The following is a 20,597-nucleotide window of genomic DNA, read 5'->3' on the forward strand; positions in this document are numbered from 1 at the left end:
TTTTTTTTTTTTTTTTTTTTTTTTTTTTTTTTTTTTTTTAAATGGTGGGAGGATAGGTGCACTCATGAAAGGAGGAGGGAGGACATTTACCTTCCACAGTCACTGCCTTTTGATAACATGATGCGTGATAATTTTAAGGCCCAGTTTGACTCTCAAATAACTTGTCTCCTTGTCAAGGCAGGTGGATCACAAGGTCAGGAGTTTGAGACCAACCTGGCCAATGTGGTGAAACCCTGTCTCTACTGGAAAAAAAAAACAAAAACCAAAAATTAGCTGGGCGTGGTGGCACATGCCTGTAGTCCCAGCACTCGGGAGGCTGAGACAGAAGAATTACTTGAACCTGGGAGGCGGAGGTTGCAGTGAGCCGAGGTTGTGCCACTGCACTCTAGCCTGGGCGACAGACTGAGACTCAGTCTCAGAAAAAAAAAAAAAAAAAGTATTATGTCTTAAGCCAAGGCTTGAGACAAAGGTGTGGAGAAGATTTCTCCCATTTTTCACTAGGCCCTCCAGTTTCTTCCCACAGTAACTGGGTGGGTGAACAGTTTCCAACTGCTCCTCCACCCTGGGAAGATCAAGAGAAGCCGGGAGTGGAATGGGAAAAGGAATCCTTATCCCTGCCCCTCCCCTCACCCCATTCCCTACCTTCCAACAGCACAAATACTTTCATACCATTTAAGGTGATGATTTTACATGCTTGTGTGACGAGCATAGCTTTGACTTATTGCTGACCAGCAGTGTCAGTGTTAACCTAGATGAGAAGCTCCTAGAACGCTCTGATGACTTTTGTGGAACAAGTACTACAATGTCCAAACAGGCTGCTCAAGTGTGTGTGTGTATTTTGTTGTTGTTTGTTTTGTTTTTGTTTTTTCTTGGTCTTTTTTTATGTGGTGAGTCCTAGCCAAATCGTTGACTAAGTAGCATCCCAGCTTTGAAGGTTTCGGGGGAAGCGCAGTGCCACTTTGTTGCCACACTCTTCCTAGATGTTTTAGGGGAAAATAATTAGTATGACTTTTTAGAATAAAATCCCAAGGGCCTGACTTAATTATACTGTCTCTTTAAGTTTAAATTTTTGTTCAAAGGACAGCTCAAGTAACTGAACTGTGCTTCTTAGAAATGTGAGATTCATTGGGGTTCGGGAGAAACTTCCTTTCTTATTCTTTCAGGATCGATCTTTTAACTCCAGCTTGGCTCATTTTTACTCCCCATCCTCTAGTATTTAACATTTGCTTTAAGAATTTATTTTGTTTATGCTTATTTGGCACAGGAAGAGTATTTCCCAAGATGCTTAAATTTCTGTTGCCCTTTCATTGTTCAAAAATGTTCCAAATGAAAAACTTTGTGTATGCGTGTGCACATGCTATACATGTGTGCATGTGCATGAGGGTGTGTGTGTGTGTGCATGTGCATATGTGTGTTTCTGGCCGAATAACCTAAAAATTACTTCTTTGGCCCCCATGACTTCTTTTTTTTTTTTTTTTTTTTGGTCCTTTTGTAAGCTTGACAGAGATTTTACTTATCCTTATTGAATGCGGCTTGTTTATATCTAGTTCTTCATGTGAAGTTTATGCTTAAGAAGAGTGAGATTGTTTTGACTCTATTATCTGAGAGCTGACTGGATTCTTATTAGTCCTTTTTGAAACTGGATGTGTGTGTGTACATGTAAGATGTATGTATGAAGTGTGTGCGTGTGTGTGTGTTTGTGTGTACCCCATCTTCTTGAGTGGTTTCTCAATTGTAAGATTTGAAAAAAACAAAGGAAAAAGAAAAAAATCCCTTAAGGAAGAGGACAAAGGAATGCTCTCATAACTCGGCTGGAATTGGAGTTTGTGTTTCATTTAAAATGACAAATCAGCAAATCCCTCTTCAACTATGTTACATCAAGGTGAATTTTCCCTTCATTCTGGGCTTTGGACACAATTTGCCTGGACATCTTCCCAGGAAAGCCCCTGTGTAAAACCCCCATTAAAGCAAAGTCATCATAAAATCATTTCATTTCCATAATTCTTATCTTCTTAACTGTGTGAAATGTACCATAACTCTTGAGGTACATATTTTGGGTCCTGACATACAAGAAAGTTGTTAGTTGTTCTTAACTAAGCAAGAAAATTAAAAGTGAACACAAAATTCTCGTATATGCCCAAACTGTGATACAGATTGAAGATAAAAGGTGGAGATTCTTTCCTTCCATATGGTGAAGCAATTTGGGGAAAGAGAAATTAGACTTTCGGCAGAAAGAAAATGTCAGATTTTTTTGGCGGGGGTTGGGGGAAGTGTTTTTCACTGCCCTAAATTCTGGAATTTTATTCAGAATTAAAGGGAAAAAAAAAAGGCACATGTCTACTGATTTCCTGATTTCACTCTTAGGACTTATCTATCTTAGTGCCAGGACTAGAGTCGGCCCTGCGGATCTCACCACGGCAAAGGGGGTGCTTTAGGCAGACTGTACAATTTATGGGTCGCCATGAGTTAGTTCCCAGTAAATTATATGACATGCATTGTCTCTTGTCTCTTGCTGGGGGCCACTGCTAATTGCAGAGATTTATTAAATGGGATAGACTGTTTAATTTCACTGGTAAACACACTTGTAGGAAAGTGGAACTAGCACACAGCGTCCGAAGGTCTTTTAGTACCATGAAACATGGAATGAGTGTGAAGGTGCTTATTAGATTAAAAAACTAGGGTGATTATTATATTAAAAAATCAAGCAAGAAGAACATTTCTAACTTAAGACCAGTAATAGCTGCATTTCATGCCAGAATTTTCCAAGGTAATGAAACATGTCAAACAGAAACTTCAATGAAGACGTGCTCTGGGGAGAAACCAGCTGAATAAAGTTCAGTAGCTGACTTCACTTAGATAAACCATTGACTCTGGAAAGCTGTATATCTCTTTAGAAGCTTCTATTTTTCCTTCTTTCATCCACAGCAAAAGCAAACAAAAGGGAGGTGGGGGAGGGGGGATAAATCAATCACATTCATATGCTAGGTCAATTTTTAAGTCAATTTTGATCTTTATGGTAAAGTATTTTCCACATCTGCCAACCACAAATGTCTACATATGGTAACAGGTAACTTTCTTTAGTCCTATATAACCTGTGAGACATAAATAACTAGGCAGTGTAATTATATGGCAGTTACCATACAGTTGGAATAGTTACATGGTTATTAGTAACCCATAAAATAAGGTGGTAGTTTTTTTTAAATAATCTGTTATAGGAATTTCTTGTTTCCATACTTTTCTTAAAGACCATAAATAATCTTCTTATGTTCTGACATTGCAAGTTATTGCAAAGAAATATGTTTATTCCTCCAAGATACCAGTAGATTATCCATTTCATGAAGAAATGAATATTAAATATGAAAGGACACATTTTATCCTTTTCATTTTAGTTCTAGATTTTGCCATCTGCTTGCCCATGGCTTTTAAAGAACAGCTAGTATGAGGAGTGAACTTTTTAACCACAATGTTTCTAATGTGGTGTTTGGAAATTCTTAAAAACCACATTATGAAATATTGGTAGTTACTGTTGTCATTCTGTTTCTTTTCTTTTTCCCCCTTTCTTCCTCTCTCTCTCTTTTGTGACCAGTGCCTCTTCTCACAGATGAATCAGTGTGATACAGACTTTTTGTGTTTAAAAACAAAACCTAGACTTACAAAAAAAGTCCCCAAATAACTTGTATTTAATTAGTATGTAATTTATTTAATTAGTTCCCTGCCTCTTTCTTTGCAGTGATTGTCTTGATTTCTAGTTCTAGTTTTAAACAAGGAAAGTTTTAGGCCTTTCTTGATTCAACTCATGTTGTCTATAGCACACCTCACTGTCCCTACCAAAGAAACGCATTGAATTTGAGATTTGATGCATTTTAGTCTTTTTTTTTCTTCCACCCTGATCTTCTATATATGGCTGCTTTGCAAAACAGTTTTGTGCAAGCAGACATGACTTAACTCCATTCCCTACATAGAGAACTATTCAACTTTACTTTTATGTGTTTTGAATACTGCCTCATGTGAGACTGTGACAGCAATAAAGTATGCATGGCCAACCTTATTTTAATAGCGAAAGAGAGCTGCTTTTAATTAATAAGTGGATCTCTTTATGTCTGGGGTTTTCGGTTTATTTTGTGGTTCTTTGGAGTTCTTCAATTATGTGGCCTAAAAGGGCTATGTTAGTGCAGACTAAATCCTTTTTAAAATCTGTCATTTACATGTTTTCTGTCTGTAACCTGTTTTCAGATTACTGTCCTAAAAAAAAAAAAAAAAAGCAGTAGCAGTGTTTCCATAAAATGTTAAAATCCATAGACCAAAATTATATATATTTTACATTATTAGTGGGATGCAGCATCCATGTACACAGTTAGAAGATTAACGGTCCTCTTCAGCTGCTCCATCATATGGGTTCAAGAATCTTTATATTGCTTATTTCCCCACTCGATATCTACTTTTAAACTACTAAAAAATCGATAGAACTTGTGTAAAGCATCTACTTGGTATCTTCTTGAGCATTATAGAAGGTGTGCAAAGGCTCTTCCCCCGGTGATGCCATAGCAATGGTTCACTCAGATGCCATAGCAACTGAGTTTGTCAAATCTGCGATGTCAGTGTGCACCATGACTTCCCCACCAAGCTAAACCCTAGGTGTTTTTATGCTACAACAGGAACCCAGTGCCAGACTTGGACCCACAGTGACCCCAAATAAAGTGATCCCTGGGTGGTAATATGGATGCTTTATGATTGACGTATAAATAAATACATCCAATCTTGCTTATGAGGTCTTGTGATCTGCTTTTGTCATTAGAGGATATAATGAATCTAATTCTGCATCAGGGATACAGGATAGGGTGTATCACGGCATTGAAAGAGATTTGTCTGTAGGAGCATGAGCATTCTGTTGCAACAGGCATAGCCGTCTTCTTGGCTGGATGTTAGTTACTAGAAAATATTCATTCTGTGGGTCACTATATTTTAACAACTCAAAAAAAAATTTTTTTAAACCATGCTCTTTTTGAATAGAAAGACAATATTAACTCTTTAAAAGTCAGAGGTAAAACTGTGGGCAGTCTAAATGTTGCTTCTTTCTGGTTACTTGCACAGTGTCTGAAGTCTTCCTTGGGTCAGTTACAAGTAAATGGGAGGTTGCTCTTGGAAACACTCCCGAGGCACTGGTAAAAGTTGTCGGTAGATGGCAGTACTGTTCTACCACAACATTTTTTAATCCCTGCAAATACTGCCTTACATTTCATTCCCAGCCTAATTTTGAAAATGCTTGATTAGTTACATTAAGCAATGTTTGGGTGATTTTTCCCCCCTTTTAAACTTAACAGAATTATAGCCATAGCCTGAAAGAAAGCCATTACTGGTAGATAACATGTTCTTAGTTGTAATTTAGTCAATACAACATAGAGAATAACACAGATTTTTAATTATATTTGTAAAATGGCTTTATAAATATATAAAATGGTTAACAAGAATGATTATAATATCTCACTTACTTTACATCAGTATTTTTTCCCCTAATTCTACCTAGGGTAATATCTGATCGTTATGGTGAATCATCTGAAATGTACATTTGTATGAACATGTTTATTTCTTTTTATCCCTACAGGTCTACATGTATGCCTTGCAAATGGAATACTTTTGAATTCTGCTAAAATATCTTGGCGTGTACTAACTGACTTGTAGATGAAGAAAGCTAATATCTTTACAGTTTTTATTTGGAAAGTCAGAGAATAAAGCTATCCTTAGGGAAGGTTGGTTTACCTTCTTCTATTAGTTTTTTTTGCTGGTTCCTTAGGAAACATGCAGTACAGAAAAAATAGGCTGTTTTCTGTTTGTCTTTGTGATTCAGATTATGTCATAATGGTTAACTCTCTAGTTTAAATATAACTAATGATCTATGATCAGCATTTAAAATAGAATATTTCACAGCGGACTTGCAATTGGTATATTTCCTTAACTTCCCTTATTTTAAGATATGTTTAGGGAAGATTTCATATAGGATGCGGTAAAATTAATGGTGTTTTGTTTCTCTTAAAAAAAAAAAAAAGAAACAAAAGCATTGTCTTACCAAAACTCCATTGGAAAAGATAAATATATTTTGTTTTATAAAATACTTTGGGAGGAGAAATCTTCCTTTTAAATCGAACGGAACTTTAAGAAACCTGTGGCTTAACTGTTTATCTCTTGTTTTCCGATTTCTTTACCTAATTTACATCTAGAATTGTAAAATGATTGGAGACTTAAGCCGGCTTTTGTTTTTACTTAAAACTGTTTAAAAACTAGAATGTAATGTTAATATTTTTAATTCTTTATTACCTTTAAAGGCATTAGCAGGTAGAATAGAAATAGATAAAACACCTGGATGCTCTGAGTAGAAGGGTTCTGTTTCAGTTATCATTTTATACTTAGCTTATACAGATATAAGGTATATACATTGTCTTAACTACAACATAAACTAGAAATTTGCAGCATAAGCCACAACCTATGAAAGCTGAAGTACTTAGTTACAGTATGTAATTCCTGACAGATTTTTCTGTTACCTCTTTAACTCACCCTCCATGGCCTGTAGTACATTTTAGGGACTTAATTAGTTTTGTGTGTGTGTGTACACATAACATATACATATACCCATAACATAGAGACAACTATCATAGCTGCTATAAAATAAAATGTGCTGGTGGGAATTTGCGCGTAGCTTATGCTGAGTATGTGGAAATTTGGGACATAACATATGCAGTGTCTCCCAGCAAACAGAGATAAGTGTAGTAATAACAAATTCGTCAGATATTTGTTAGTTATGTTTTTCCATCAGATACTGATAGACAATATAAGCCAGCCAAGAAGCACTGAGTCAAAGTTACTTTAGAAGTGCGTAGTGGAATAAAGCCCCCGTGTAATAAGAACTTTCTATTTCCTTGAGAAGTTTGGATCACAGGGCGGTGAGGATGAAACCAGTGTCTGTATGGTTTGCAATTGAGGTAGTGCTGCTGAGTGATACTTTTTGAAAGAGTAGCTTAAAGTTTTGAAAGAGTAACATATTTACTGGAAATTTTCTGTCAAAAGTGAAATCCTAGAGACTAGTATTCATTTATGCCTTGTTAAATTAAATATTTGGGAGAAGTAAAGTTTCTTCCTGTTTGACTTGCAGATTTCTCAAGCAATGTTTCCCTCCAGCCAGCTATAGGATGAGGGTGGACAAAAAAAAAATTGGCTTTGTTTCTATTTTATGCACAGCCAGACTTGCTCTTATGTTTGTAATATTTAAAGGAGTTCAATAGGAGGCCCTTGATGCTTTGATCTAATGCCACAGTGCAGTTTAATGAGAAAGGTTTTTAATATTGTGTGCAATATTGAAAATTTCTGCCAGCTCAGACCAATATAATGTAATGTTAGATTTACACCTTGGATCCATTCTTTTATTTCTTGTCATGAATCCACTCCCCCAGCCCCCCACCCCTGACTGAAACAGGTAATTACAAAGGTCTTCAGATCAATTTTTGTAAAGGGGCACCCTGACGGGTACCATGACTGAAGTGTGACATGAGCCTTTTCCAATACAATGGGTGGCCTAACATTCCTCTGGAAACCCAAGCTCATTAAATATTCAGTTCCTTTTTTCCCCCTCTCCCCCTTTGCGCACTTAGCTTGAGTCGCACTAAGTCTGGGGTTTCTTCACTGAAGACTTAGGAAAATTGCTTCGAGTTCTCAGATTGAATTTTTTATGTGTATGACTTCATGATAGCATTAGCATGTGCTTTGATCCATGTGTGAATGGCGCTGGGTCGGCGCTTATTGCCATATCCAGATGGTGTTACAGGGAACAAACAGTTGTGTTTTAGGATTTCTCAATAGACTGTCTAGACTGGCCGTGCAGCAGACAGATACAGCCACCCATCAAATTAGCGTTTGTCAGATTTATGGTAATGGTTCACCAAAGCCTTCCTGTCATTGACATTAAGATTTACGCCTCCAAAGTTATTTTGTCTTCCACAGAATATAGCTTGTGATTGCTTGGGTTTAAAAAAAAAAGTTTAAGACAGAAAAGTCTTGCTGAATGTGAGCTGTTTCTGAATGAAAAGAAAAATATAAAAGGCATTAAACAGTGGCTGCGGCTTAGGAGCTGTATTGATTAGGGAAAGGCTTCCTCCCCACCCCCAGACCCCCTCAAGTGATAAGAAGGATGTTCTGCCCTGGCTGGTGTCTCCCATTTGCCCTTGTTGGAAAGAAAAACACGTATGTGGGTGACTATGGCCAGATTCTGCCCTTTCATGTTGTTACTCTGGAGTAACGTGATCTGCTGCCCCAACGCGGTGGGAATAACCTTTTGACAGGCAGTATGTCCATTCTCAGTGGAAATGTTTTCCCAAGTCTGGCCAGGCTGCCTTTGATCATACCTCCTTCCAACGTGGGGCCACAGCTACTATGCTATACAAGAGTCACAGGTTCCTGCGAGGAAACTGAGAGACATGAGGGTTATAAATAAATAAATAAATATGACCCAAACCTTCTTCAGTTCTCAATCATTGATATTATGAAGCCACATGAATGGAAATGCCCATGAGAAGTGTTTAGGACGTTTCAGGTTAAACGTGGTACGCGTCTTTCCATGTAAGTGGGTCAAGCGATGGATTTCACACATTTTCGTGTAATGCGGCTTAGTTGTGACGGCGCATCCCATCCTGGACATGCTGAGGCATGTCTGAAAATGTGTTTTCCTATTGTATGTGGGTGCAAATGACAAATGGTGAAGAGGCTGGGAGCTGATGAAAACGCTGAGACGGCCACGGAGGACAATATGTAGGGAAACAGGCTTTGCAGAGGTGAAAAGTTCCAGCATTTTTCAAAGGAAGTTCTTTCATCTGTCTGAGAATGGGCATTTCGGGGAAACTCCTGCTAACCCCTTTGGTATGTCAGGATTGAGAACTGCTGCCTGTTCTATTACAGGGCAGAATCCTTGGAGAATTTTTACTGGAAGGATATCTCTTATCTACTCCAGTGGAGTTGTATCAGTTACTGAATAAAGTATTCTCTATTAAATGTGCAGGAGCTGAAGGCTTCTTGTTAACCTGAAGCGGTCCCTGCATCTCTGTGTGGTGGTCCCTCTGCAACCCTCCACTTCCTTCTCTCTTCTTTTCCCTCCTTCCATCTCTTCATTCTTTCCTTCCTTTCTTTTTTGCTCTGGCCATACAGTAATCATTTGATTACTCTGTTTGAGACTGCTATTTTGGCCTGTTTTAAAAGACTGCTTTCTCATGTATGTGTTCAAATTTAGTCGTAAGTATATTTTAGAAGTTGTAACGGAAACAATTGTTGCTCAGCTAATGAAATCTCAAAAGACTACATGCTTTCCACACAATAAACTAATGGATTTTTTTTAGTTTTCTTCATCTCCAAATCTTTGACCAAGTTAATGGTACTAAACTAAAATAATTTTCTGTACTAATTTCTTGGTGGGTTAGAGCCTTCAGTTTGTGGTGTTTTTTTTAAGATAAATTATAACACATTTATTGAAGATTTTTATTATCTCTGTTGTATGGATATAAAACTAGAAGATTTCTCGGGAAAATATGAGAACATTTTTGCCAAACAAAATTTTCCTTCAAAATGCTTTTACTCTCTCCCTTCCTGCCTCTCTTCTTGTCTTCCGTCTTTATTCCTGTTTTGCTCAAACTGCCAGAAGAGTTATTCATTTGGATTCCTTTTGAAAAGCCTGTTTCTTAAGGAACCTCAATGGTCCCGACTGTGTTTTGATTAATTTCCAGTGCATTGTTCAAAGGGTGGTTATTTGAGGGAGAATCTCAAAAGTAAATCTAATTCCTGCCACCTTATCTTTTGCAATGCTTATTTGGGGTTGTGGCCGGGGAGGGGGTGACTAGAGCATCCTCAGTTAGTCGTCTAGCTAGAACAGTTACCCTTTTGGACTTGAGAACTATTTTAAGTTTGTTGTAAGAAACAGTATAATTTTTACAAGACACATTTATAGTGTTTTTAAAAAGTTAACCACCCTTCTTACACGTGTGTTTTCTTAGAAATTGGAAGGGTTGAATGGAATGCCAGTCTTTTAGCAATGTGTGAAAAGTTATTTGAATAAAATCCTTTTTCTTCTTTAGTTTAAAACTTTATTCTGCCTGGGAATCCTCCATGTTTGTGATTTGGGCTTTACTATTTTTAGAATGAAATTTTAACTGGATATGTTATGCTATGTTTGCTTGATCAGACAACATATTTAAAGGAGACATAGGATGTTAGTGTGTCAGGGGACCTTAGAGACGTCTAGTTTAACAACTTTATTTTTCCAGTTGGAGAAACAGAGGCATGGGTAGGTTAAGTGTTCTGGCTAAGGTCATAAAACTGGGCTGGCAGGACTGCCATTCAGTTTTCTCACTCCTCATCTCCTTCCCATTAAATCACCACTTTTAGGTAGCTAAGGATAGATTCACTCTTATTTGTTCCCCACCCCCAGCACCAACATGCTTAATCTTTCTCAATCTCCATTTGACTAATTAGTTCAGATTAAACCAATAGAGAAGATATGAAAGATGAAGCCCAGTAGGACAAACAGTGTTAATTGTACACCCAATAGTCATTTATCCTTCTTGCTAAAATACCCTGATCTGAGGCAGCAATGTGTCTGGCCCCAGGCAGTGAATGAACCATGATTGGTCTAAATCTCTCAGACTCCTGTGTTCCCTGTTTTCTCAGCTTCTCTTACAACTAGATGTGGCCGTGCTGTTTGGTTTTGACCAGTGATCTTGTGGGGGAGGGGATCTGCTTGAGGTGCTTTGGGGGAAGGTTTTTGCTTTCTTGTGAAAAGGGACACATGTGGCTGAGCGAGCCTTCCCATCTACCTTCCTTTTCCCTTTTCCTCTTCTTAAACAGAAATGTGACATCTGGAGCTGACGTGCTCTTCTTACTACCTTACAGAAAAGGCCAGCTTCTTTTTAATTAAGTCCCATTTTTTTTAAAACAGGGATTGGCATTTTGGTTAAACCACTGGTTGGCAAATTGTGTCCCATAGGCTGATTGCCTATTTTTGTAAGTAAAATGTTACTGAAACACAGCCATGTATTGACTGTGGCTGCCTTCATGCTATGACAGAGTTGAGTAATTGCAACGGAGACTGTATGGCTCACAGGTCTTAATATTTACTCTCTGGCCCTTTAGGTTTGGCGATGCCTGTTTAAAGCACCTAACATGAATTTTCTGTTATTTGTAGCCAGACATATTCCTAATGGAATCAACCAATAACCAAGATCCTTAAACAAATTAGTGACTTGGCATTTCTTCCTACTCAACTTACTCTTTTCTGGTTAAGTAGGTGTGTTGCAGAAGAGCATATTCCTCATTTTGGACTTTGTCTACTCTTTATTTCCTTCCTGAACTTTGATTCCTGAACTATCATTATCATATTCTTTTAAAAGGTCAGATGAAAATGTAGAAGTGTTTCATTTGGCCAAGCACGGTGGTTTACGCCTGCCATCCCAGCACTTTGGGAGGCCGAGGTGGGCAGATCACCGGAGGTCAGGAGTTCAAGACCAGCCTGGCCAGTATGGTGAAACCCTATCTCTACTAAAAATACAAAAAATTAGCTGGGTGTGGTTGGATGGGGGGGACCTGTAATCCCAGCTATTCGGGAGGCTGAGGCAGGAGAATTGCTCGAACCTGAGAGGCAGAGGTGGCAGTAAGCTGAGATTGTGCCACTGTACCCCAGTCTGGGCGACAAGAGTGAAACTCCGTCTCAAAAAAAAAAAAAAAAAAAAGTGTTTCATTTAAGTGCTACCTAAAACTATCATCAGTTTTTTGATATTCCAGTTTTTTAACTGTCCAAGGAATTATTTTCTGGAGTGTAGATAAAATTGCCAGGGCTTTCACTCAGTGATTAGGGTCTATTGATGGATCTTAAAGGCTGAACTGATAGAACAGCTCTCCAGCTCCTTGTATTTTGCTCCCAACCTTTCTGTCCCCTCCAACTTGTTGCCCTTTTGTAGTCTGGTGGGAGCAGGAGAAAACCCTGCAATAGCACCTACTCTATGCCATTTTGTAATACTTTGTGCACCCCAAACAAACCACTAACCTTATTTGGGAAAATAAACTGAAAATACATTTCTGGTTCAGCAATTGCTATAATTGGACAGTCTGTCTTTTGAACAATAAAAAGAATCCTAGTTTCACACATAACATCCTCTTATGTGTGACTACAAAAATAAAAACTACCTATTAAAATATGTATATTTTCATTTTGTTTGCTGAAAGTATCAGGTGGTAATTGTACTGGTTTTATAGACTGTGTGATGTGTTATTATAGAAAAAGCACTAGATTGGGTTCTAGGAGACCGAATTAATCATGAGTTGTTTGTCAACGGAATCAACTTCTCTGCACCAAAGTTTTGCATCTTGAGGAAAAGCACTATATGGCATGTAAGGTCTCTTTCAATTCTAATATGTTTATACTTGCAAATATTCTTCAGAGTGGCTAGAACCCACTTGAGGATTAGTCAGTTCAAATAGCAACAGCAGCAGTAACAACAACAAAAGTTCCTTTGGAAAATAACATACTTTAGTCAGAATGGCCTTTAATTTTTAAGGCCCAGATGCCACGAAAGGTTTGTCATGTACAGTTCTCCTTTGGTATCATGTACAGGTATCCTTTGGTATCCTGCTTGTCATGTACAGGTATTCCTTCAGAGGAATATTTTGGGGGTTAGAATATTATGGGTGAATTTGGATTCTGTGATGGCCATTTGCAATGCTTTAGCTTGATAATCAAATATAATATATTTCACAATACATTTATCATTTTGTTGAAATAGCATATTGAATTCTTTCAAACCACTCTCTTGAAGTACAAACTTCCAAGAGAATATTCGAAGCAAGTTGGTTGGAAAGTAAGTAGATTGCAGTAAAAAAAATAGAAAATATGCATTATTTTTTATCAAAGTGTTCTTGCCTTGAGAAATATAGTTCATGAAAAAAAAATTTCAATTTGATTGGGAGGATTTTATGGTTTATTTGTTGATGCCTGTGTCACAGAATCTTACAATGTATTTTGAAGTGGGTACATTTAAAAATGTCTTGCTTTTTAGTAAGAACTGCTTAATAACAAAGAAAAAGGATATTTTTGTGAATTTTACTTGTTACGCCTCTTTGCCTTTTCAGCTTGCATGGAAGACATTAGGGAATAAATATTTGATGTCGTATTCAAGCCAAATATTAGGACACAAAGAATAAATTAATGTTATTTCTACCAGTCATTCCTCCTCTTTTACCCTTTATCAAAGAACTCTTTAGCTCTTCTGTTTTTTTAGCATCCTATAATCCTCTAACTCACTGTGTATTTTTATATTTTGAAGAGAAAGTTGCCATGTAAGAAAAAGATAGCTGTCTTCTTTGAGGAGAAGGTGGGCTATGAATAAATAAAAGATACAAAATAAGAAAGGCTGTCAGTGTCAAACACTCTGGAAGGATATGGACTTTGCAAGTTACTGTTCAAAAATTAGCCTCTTTGTACAGCATGTCGTGTCAATGTCCAGGTACAAGAAATGACCTGAGGTGAATGATTTTTTTTTTTTTTTTTGCATTCTATGTGCTTCACGCTAAAGAAGACCTCAGAATAGTCCTTTAAAAAGAATGGTACTACCTTTGCTATAAAATACAGGTATACATGTTTTTCTAATAATATACGGGATACAGAAGTGAATATTCAATTCTAGTCCATATTTCTTGGCTTTTTATTATTTAGTTTTTATTTTTATCAGGGTTATATGTGAACTTTTTTTTTTTTTTTTAAAGATCAAGTAATCGTATACAGCCTATTATGTGAAAACCAGTAGTTGTTGGATCAACTTCTTCTTTCCCTCCCTTCAAATCCCCTCTCAAACTTCTCTTTCTCTAGCTTTTTCCATTTCCACTACTGTATTTAGCCTTTCTCTCTCTCTTCATATTTACCTCCATCATTCTGATTAATGTACTTGCATAGCTACTTCTTGATTTTTCTAGGTTTAGGCATTATCTATTGGCTTCTGCTTTGGAAATTGAGGATTTCACTGTTTTCTCTCCCAATTCACCCAAAGACACGTCTTTACCTCCCCCAGCTCCTTCATTCTGCCCACATGGTTAATGCTCTAATTTTGGGTGGAATCCATGTATTTATATTATTATGCCTTTATAAATACCATTCATCACTGTCATATTATTATTTCTTCTTTATTCAACTCTACTTTCTTTTGATTTAATCATTGTCACATATTGTCGTTTATTTAGTTTGTTATGTCTTTATCATTCACTCATCAGTCTCTTGAGTTGTATAAATCTCCTCAATAATTTCAAATAGGTGTGCTATAAAATTCTATCTAGTTCATCTTCTTGGTGACATTCTCTCAGAGCTTCTGATCTACTCCAATCTGGGCTGGTAGTTTCCAGCCCTGCTGCATGGCTGTCATCACCTGAAGTATCATGCTGGGGGATCCCTTCTCCTATAAGATGCTTGCTGGCTTCCAGGTCTTTGTGTTCTTTAGCTTACTCCAAAGTGCATTGAGATCTTACTTAGTGGACTCATGACTGATGGTTTAGTTGGTATAGAATTTTAGCTTGGAAATAATTGCCTATCATAGTTTTGGAGTCATGATGCCATTTATTTCTAAGCTTCTAGCTGTTGCTATCTAAGCAACATTGTTATTTTAATCCTGAACGTTATGTATCCGACGTGCTTTTTCTGGTGGTGGTGATGATTTTTTTAATCTTGTTTGGCAATTCCAGCCTTTTGAAATTTCATGATGTGCTTTGGTGCGTGAATGTGTGTGTGTGCGCGTGCGTGCATGTGTGTGTGTGTGTGCATGTGCATGTATGTATGTATTAGGTTTTCATCTCATTGTATAGTGATGCTTACCCTAAGTTTTAAAAAATATTTTCCTGTGTTAGGTTTCTGTCTTTCATATTAATGACTTTTCTCAGATGCCTGGCAATTCTTGTCTATTTATATTTAAAAGTGAGGCATATGAAGCTAATTCATAATTCTACATGCAAGAGTGAGATTTATCTACTATGTGTTTCACCATGGGTGTTTGGCTGTTTTATCAGAAAGGTCCCAATAATCATACCTTTAGGTTTTCTCTCTTGGAGTGGTCAGATATTCCAAAGAAGAATCTTTCAGGCTCCTACCTGGAGAATGTAAGCCTGAGCCTCAGTGGTGGGGGAAGCAAGTGGGAAAAGGGGCTTGGGCTCTCAATATTCACTGTGCTCAAGTTTCACTAAATTCTCCTTTTCTGTACAATATTCTTGCTGTAATATGGGCCTGGAGATCTTCAGTACAGAAAATAAAAGGTGTAGTCTTCTATCAGGGTGGCAGGGCCAGTTGCCCAGCTATGTGAAATCAGAGAGAGGATCTAGAACTCTTAAGTCCTTCTTTAAAGGGATCTGAACCAGTCCTCCTGTTTTTAGTCCCTCCTTCATCCCCATTTATAAGGGATCTTGGATTCCACCCATTCCTAAGCTCCTTGGGAGTCCCAGGGGCAAACCGTCTTGTGGCTCACCTTTCTTTCACTGCCTGTTTAGACTCAGCTTCTGGTCTGCTGGATCAGTTACCACTTGTTCTTCTGCTTTCTAGTTTCCAAAATGTTACAGTTATTTTTTATGTCCAAGTATGTTTGTCTTTTTTTAAAAAATGTCTTTTAAAATCATTTTAGAGCAGTTTTAGGAGAAGGTGAAACTAAATGACTATGTTCACCTTAATCAGAAGTCTTTTCTCATTTGTGTAACTACAAATGGTCTTCTGAACAGGCAGTTTGTTTGGCAAGTGAACAATTCCGTAGAACAGGAATAAGACTGAATAGAGGCATGCTCTGTTTGTGTTTAGATGCTTGCGCCTGTCATGTTTTAAGAAGAGGTAACATTGGGGGTGAAGTAAAATGTCTCTTCTGTAGGGGTTTTTAGTGCAGTTTGGCCTCTTTTTTTAATTCTTTTAGTCTCCCTTTGCAGATAGATACCCACATCCATTTGAATATTGAAAGGAGCTGTGGGAGGTAGTATTGTACCACATCCTGTGACCTGCTGGCCAGTGGCTTTCACATCCCTTTTGTATAGGATATTGTTATGCTGTGGTGCAGAGCAAACCCTTCAGGAGAAGCAAGATTCTTCTCTGCTATAAGAACGTGGGTTCTTGAGAAAGGAGATTCAGAGAGGATAACGGCATCTCACACATGCGCATGGAGTTCCCTTTCTCATTTGAAAGATGTAGGGCTCATTGGACTAGATGAGCCTTTCCAGTTCCAAATCTTTCACTTGAGAATTCTGAAAATTTATTGTATTTTAATTGCTTATTTTTTTAAGATATGGACCTTGTATAGTCGTTATTATTTTGTATCAGAGACATTATTAGAAGTCATTCAAAGACTTTTGGTTTAGGTGTGTTTATATGGTTGGCTGCCCTTACATTTTCTTGTGTTTCTGTTCCCCTCTTCCCCTGATGGCTACTTCTTGACTACATTAGCTTTTTCAGTTTCTATGACAAGTCAAATTTTTTCTCTCTCAGCGCTTACACAACTATAATCTCTTCTTCATGAAACGTTGTTCTCATTCTTTGGCTAACTCCTATTTATTTCTGCAAAGATATTTTTTGTTTTCCTATCTCCCAGAGAGGGTTTTTTTTTTTTTTTTTTTTAAACTCTTCATCTAAATAGGATCACTTATCAAATTTCTTTCCCCCTCAGCATTTTGAAGTATAATTATATGCAACCTGGTCAACTTTTAAGAGACACCTTCTTCTTTCCCTTCATAGCGCTTCTCATTGTCAGTATTTAAATATGCTTGTGACTGTCTAATATTGACTTCCCTTCTAGACTATAACTTCCATGAGGGCTGTGGGCATATCTTCCTTGCTCACTGTAAATGTCTACCCCTTGGCATTGGTGAACACTCAATCAATATTGGGTGAATGAATGAAGAGTACCAACTTAGAAAGTTGATCCTACCAGCACCCTTTGCAAGCTATATCAGGAAGTCCTAATTATGGTATTTGGGGTGCTGGAATTAGTTTTTTACCCCCACATGTCTTGCAACTCTACGTAAACTATGTAACCACTAGGATTAAACAGACATAGACTTGGGGCCAGATCATTATAATCTATTTATTACTTCCACTGTTTGGTTTCTTTTGTTTTTCCTGTCCAGATCCCTTAATTTGATATCATTAATCTAGATTTGCCTGAGAAAAAATATAAATTTTTCTCCTCCACCCCTAGGAAGGATAAAAGGGATGGAGGACAATTTAGTCCGTTCCACTAGATATTTTTAAACTATTCAACAGTGTTCATTTTGTCCTTCTTCATTTCCCAGAAAATTATGAATTTGAGGAAAAGGACAAGGAAGTTAGAAGTGATCATCAGGTAACTTTACTTATTGTTTCTGGAGCAGTCTTTGTTCTTACTATGACTTTGACCAGGAGTTCCTAGAGGACAGGAATATGGCTTTCACGTATTTAGTCCTCCACAGCACAATTTCAGTTACTTAACAGTTACTTCATTATGGCGGTGCTCAAATAAGATTTGTTGAACAATTAATCATGACCAGGTTTTAGTTGTTGGTTGGGACTCTAGCATAATAATTTAACAAAGCCCTCCACTTCTGGAAGGCTACACACTAAAGGCAAAGAACTGCTCTTCAGTTAAGTGTCAGATGGGCCAGCCAGTAAGGAAAGGCAATAATTCTGAGGCATTGGTATTTTGCCAAGGGTAGTCACTAAACTTTTGATGTGTTTGGAACAAACTAAGTGGAATATCTTTTTATCCCCTGATGGGTTTTTCCTAACAGGCAGTACAGTGCAGTGGTTAGTTTTTTGGAAAGCTGATTAGACCTGTGTTCAAATCCCAGATCTTGTTAGCTGTGTAATCTTGGCCAAGTGATCTCTGAGTAGTTGCCTTTACAGTCACAGGGGCCTGATGTAAAGTGTACACCTCCCAGGGAGGTATGAGGATTAAATTCAATAATCCTTCCAAAGTGCTTGGAAAGTACTTTACCCAAAGTGAGATCTCTTCACACCATAGCAGTTGCTGGGATTTTTGAGGTGTGTGCAACCAAAGGAGTTAGAAAAGTTCGAGGGAGGCTGGGCATGGTGGGTCACGACTGTAAATCTCAGCTACTCAGGAGGCTGAGGCAAGAGAATCACTTGAACCTGGGAGGCAGAGTTTGCAGTGAGCCAAGATTGTGCCATTGCATTCCAGCCTGGGAAGAGACACCACCAAAAAAAAAAAAAAAAAAAAAAAAAAAAAAAAAAAAAGCAAGCAGTCCAAGGGAATTGATAGCAAAGATGATTTTTAGTAAATCACTGTACATTCCTCCAGGTACTTTCATGAAAAACAGTGCACAAGCTACACAAATACCTGGATTGGATTCTGAGTGTTAACTACTAAATGAACTTTGTTTGCTCCAAAATCAGCACGATGTTCAGAATCGATCCTTTAATTATGGCCTTTGATCCACAATATGTAGGGTGTGCCTTTAAGCATTAACTCCTTTACGTTTTAAAATCTTATTCATCTGCACTGAAATGTAAAGAGATAGAGAAAAAAGTACAAGATTTGACTTGAAACTTTAGAGTGGGTGTATTCTCTTTAGTTTCTAGAAAGAAGTCTGGGCATTGGGTAATTTGTCTGGATTTTAGGAAGGCCACAGCCTGGAGTTAATGTAATTGCCAAGGGGATAATGGAGATTCATAGTTAGGCATTATAGGTACAGATGAGCAATTCAAAGCAGTGCACATCTGCCAAAAGTCTTAGCTTATTTATGACACTGTAAGACTGGGTTCTCAGCAGAAACATGGAGAGGGAAAGAAAACTGAAAGTCCTAATTTCTGAAAACATGGGCAGTACAGAATTCCTGTACATCTCCTGTCGGAATTACAGCAAATAGATTGGAGTCTGGCATAGACAATAGTCATATGTGATTTGTTTTTCATCATGTGTCTTCACTGAATGGAAAAGTTCAGTCTTGTATTCACCCTCACTGTTGTTAACATAATTATCACAAAAAGATATTTTGTGGTTCGGTTAACATTTTACAAGCACAGACATTGATTTCCTCTCTTGAAAAGAAAATTGTATATAACTTACCACTATGTCCTTTGCCACTCAACTTTTCAAAGTTGTTTAGGTAGCAGCTTCCAGATTTATGGATTTTATAGAACCATAATATTAAAAACAATAAAACCTTGTTGGGGTGGGCAAAAGTGGGACTTAGTTTGCCAATAGGGACATTAGAAAAACAACACTCAGGGACTGTTACTGAGTTCATTTCATGACTTTAATACCCTCCTGGAAGATTATAATCTTTGAATAAATAAGTCCTTTTAAATTGAAAAAAGGTAGTTTTGGTCAGTGCAGTGGCTCAAGCCTTTGGGAGGCCGAGGCAGGTGGATCACAAGGTCAGGAGATCAAGACCAGCCTGGCCAAGATGGTGAAACCCCGTCTCTACTAAAAATACAAAAATTCTGCACAGCAAAAGAAACAATCATTTGAGTGAACTGACAACCAACAGAACGGGAAAAAATTTTTGCAATCTACCCATCTGACAAAGGGCTAATATCCAGAATCTACAAAGAACTAAAACAGATTTACAAGAAACAAACAAATCCGTTCAAAAGTGGGAGAAGGATATGAACAGACACTTTTCAAAAGAAGACATATATGAGGCCAACAAACATGAAAAAATGCTCATCATCACTGGTCATTAGAGAAATGCAAATCAAAACTACATTGAGATAGCATCTCACGCCAGTTAGAATGGCAATCATTAAAAAATCTGGAGACAACAGATGCTGGCAAGGATGTGGAGAAATAGGAACACTTTTACACTGTTGGTGGGAGTGTAAATTAATTCAACCATTGTGGAAGATATGTGGTGATTCCTCAAGGACCTAGAAATAGAAATTTCATTTGACCCAGCAATCCCATTACTGGGTATATATCCAAAGGATTATAAATCATCCTATTATAAGGACACACACACGAATGTTCATTGTAGCACTGTTTACAATAGCAAAGACTTGGAACCAACCCAAATGCCCATCAATGACAGACAGGACAGAGAAAATGTGGCACATATATACTATGGAATACTATGCAGCCGTAAAAAAATGATGAGCTCGTGTCCTTTGTAGGGACATGGATGAACCTGGAAACCATGGTTCTCAGCAAACTGACACAAGAACAGAAAATCAAACACCACATGTTCTTACTCACAGGCGGGTGCTGAACAATGAGAATACATAAACACAGGGAGGGAAGCATCACACACTGAGGTCTGTTGGGGTGAACTGGGGGAGGGACAGCAGGGGGTGGGGAGTTGGGGAGAGATAACATGGGGAGAAATATCAGATATAGGTGATGAGGAGGAAGGCAGCAAACCACATTGCCATGTATGTACCTATGCAACAATCCTGTATGTTCTTCACAGGTACCCCAAAACCTAAAACTCAATAAAATAAAATAAAATACAAAAATTAGCCAGGCATGGTGGTGGGCGCCTGTAATCTCAGCTACTCGGAAGGCTGAGGCAGAGAATTGCTTGAACCTGGGAGGTGGACGTTGCAGTGAGCTGAGATCACACCACTG

General features: G+C 37.8%; 1 protein-coding gene and 1 long non-coding RNA gene across 7 annotated transcripts in view; both read left to right on the forward strand.

The window, feature by feature from the left end:
* ARL15 (ADP ribosylation factor like GTPase 15) overlaps positions 1-20,597 on the forward strand; it is a 418,972-nt gene that overhangs the window by 85,806 nt on the left and 312,569 nt on the right. The gene's annotated exons all lie outside the window — the stretch shown is intronic.
* Positions 11,683-16,663, forward strand: LOC116555532. Its single transcript, XR_004270572.1, has 2 exons — positions 11,683-12,631; positions 12,682-16,663. It is a non-coding gene; the product is annotated as an uncharacterized LOC116555532 (long non-coding RNA).

The sequence above is a fragment of the Sapajus apella genome, unplaced genomic scaffold (genome assembly GCF_009761245.1).
Source record: "Sapajus apella isolate SASKATOON/1434 unplaced genomic scaffold, GSC_monkey_1.0 scaffold1, whole genome shotgun sequence".
Lineage (NCBI taxonomy): Eukaryota > Metazoa > Chordata > Mammalia > Primates > Cebidae > Sapajus > Sapajus apella.